Here is a 2,790-nt window from a genome sequence, read left to right on the forward strand (position 1 = left end):
TTTCTACCTATACTAATTTAACAAATAGGTCTAAGTGTGTAAAAAGACAAATAGGTCTTTTTATCACACATTCTGCACAGAGTGTAAAACTGAATAAAATCACTCTAAGTCTAGGTTTGCAATATGATATTCACTGCATAGACATTTATTGCTAAGGCAGGATCTTACTGAAAGGATTGCTGGATTTCATAAGCACGAAAATAAGATGCATGCAAATTAATTACTGGACGATAATACTGTACACGGGAATAATTTTCAGTGTCCTACACTTTTCAGTGCTTGATTTGCATATATGGATATTCACTCTCTGCCTCTTACTGCATGTGCGTTTTTCTTGTGGTTTTTTTTTTTTTTATTTTTAGGCCAAATGCACAAGGAAATTCAGATATTCAGAGAATGCAGTTTGCTTTCCTTGGTTGAACTTGCTTTCTGCCCCCAGGAAACTCCTAAAACAGAGCATCCAGGTATGGAGCGAAGTGCTATACCCACACACACAAATTTATAATTCACACTAACCAGAGCAAAAAGATGACTGAAAACATGGAAAGTAAAACAGAAGAGATAAGCAACAATGCTAAATAAAAAATAATAACTATTTCTGCTGCTGTACATTCCTAGATATTCTATTAAGCAATGTCTCAACCTGGTTTTACAGTTCTATGTAACATGTGTAATAAAATATGGTAAATTGTATAAATAATTTGCTGAGTCCATTTCCTTAAGGACTGGGGATGTGACAGATACATTCATTTCCTTACTTTGTCTAATACTCAATTGAAATTTAAGACTACAGTGAATTTTTTTGCCTCCTCATGTTCATAGGTATCCCTGTGTACGGATGTGTAAACATATGTGTGTAGTTACACACTTTAAAGCGGCTACCAAAAGCGTTCCTGCTATAAACAACAAGATATGTGCTGGAGAATAGTTCGAAGTAAGTGTCTTTGGTCTAACTCTCTGCAAAGACTTTCTCACAATCTATTAAACAGATCAAACCTGCAAAACAGTGGAGCCGACAACAATTCTCATTTAAAAAACAGTAATTTAATAGCCTAATAAACATTTTCTTGACTAGTTTCCTGAATAGTCTGTTTGTTAAGCAACACCTCCTTATGAGATACCATAAAAATAAAAGAAAAAAAGATGGTCACTAAATAAAAATAAAATACCATAATAGTAAAACCCAAACAGGATTTTATACAGGGCATGCTTTAAGTTACAGGAATTTTTTTGGCCAGCATGATTTTATAGAAATGTGTATTTTTTTAAATGTATACTGTGATTACAAAGAAAGGAAAACCAAAATCATAGGGACACAAATCTGTAATTAGTATACTAACCACCTACATTATCTGAAAAGTGGTTACAAATAGCACATTTGAAAGCATAAAAATTAACACTTCAAGTGCACATCCTATTGATGTTGGCCAGTTAAGCACTTTCTAGACTGCGATCCACCTCCAGCTGTGCATTCTGCAAATAGCTGTCAGCTACCAAGTTATTGTTGAGCAAGTTTTCATGTTTGTTTATTTTAACACATTCAACTTTCACCTTGTTTTGGCAAAACAAAGCAAAAAAGGACGCATCAGAAAAGTCTTATTGAAAGACCCTAACTTTCATCTGCTCTTAAAAACAAAATTAAACCAAGTACCTTTTCTCCACTGCCTAGATTAATGGTTTATTCTTTTCTCCTGGTCAAGTACAGGTCACTAAAGCTAGGCTGTTTGCAATTCCATAGAAAAACAGGTTTTCTAGAACAAATCAGCATTAAAAAGTCTGTAGAGCACAACTTGATTACAGGAAAATGTAAAGGGTACTGAGTATGCAGGCGCTCCTTTCTGAGAGTTTTAAAATTTATTCTGTAATGCCAAGTAAAAGGCAGTCCTTCTCACCAGGTGTTATAACCTGCTAAAAACCCAGAGAAACAAGTTGAGGTTGCACATCTACTTCAAGTCCTGATATATCTGCACATCTGTTGTTTCTATTTGTGTGCAGGTCACTATTTGTTACGATGATTTTGAATAATAGAGAGTCAACAGATGAAAGTAAAAATAGTGACAAATGACAGACAATCAAATGACACAGCCTTGCATTCAGCACTTGGCCCGGTTTTAACAGCTACTACACAAAAGCTGCTTTCGACATCTTCCTAAAAAGTTATCAAATACTGCACTTACTAACTTCAACATAATCAATAATTAAGAGACACTTAGCTAATGGCACCTATAAATTAGGTTTTCTAGAATCTGAAGGAGAAACAGTACATCCAAAGCGTCAGCTTGAGTGCTAGCTGAGTAAAACTTGTGCGAGTACCACATAGAGATCATAACTACATGTTAGATTATATTTACTGCTTGGATAAACACTCGGACTTCGCATCTCTGCAGTTGAATGCTTTGCAGCTGGGCATGTCTGGCACTCTGCTCCTCGTATCAGTTTATTTTACTTTAAAGTGCTCACAGCCGGTTAACTTCGTCTTTTCCAGGCAAAACATCAAAAATCAAGCGGTAGTGTGTCATCCCCTCTACAGGAGAAAGCAAGACAGCCTTGCGAAGAGCTGTTATCTAGGGCATATTCCCTGCTCGCAATGACATCCTGTAGCTTCACTTTTCCTGCTTACGGCAATTAGCGCCTTCCTACCCGGGGCTCGCTTACGGACGGGGAACAGCACCGAGACACAAAAACTTGGCGGACCTCGTCTAGAAAAGGAGAGAAGCGGTAGTTTGGAGGGCGCGACAGCCCCGGGGGGCTCGGCGCCGCGCTCCGCCCGGGCAGCGGCACCTGCTGCCC

The 2,790-nt window shown here is 37.8% G+C and overlaps 1 protein-coding gene across 1 annotated transcript in view; it reads right to left on the bottom strand.

Annotated features, from left to right (window-relative positions):
* Positions 1-2,790, bottom strand: part of ADARB2 (adenosine deaminase RNA specific B2 (inactive)) — a 307,848-nt gene that overhangs the window by 304,480 nt on the left and 578 nt on the right. The gene's annotated exons all lie outside the window — the stretch shown is intronic.

This window comes from Geospiza fortis, unplaced genomic scaffold (assembly GCF_000277835.1).
Source record: "Geospiza fortis unplaced genomic scaffold, GeoFor_1.0 scaffold270, whole genome shotgun sequence".
Lineage (NCBI taxonomy): Eukaryota > Metazoa > Chordata > Aves > Passeriformes > Thraupidae > Geospiza > Geospiza fortis.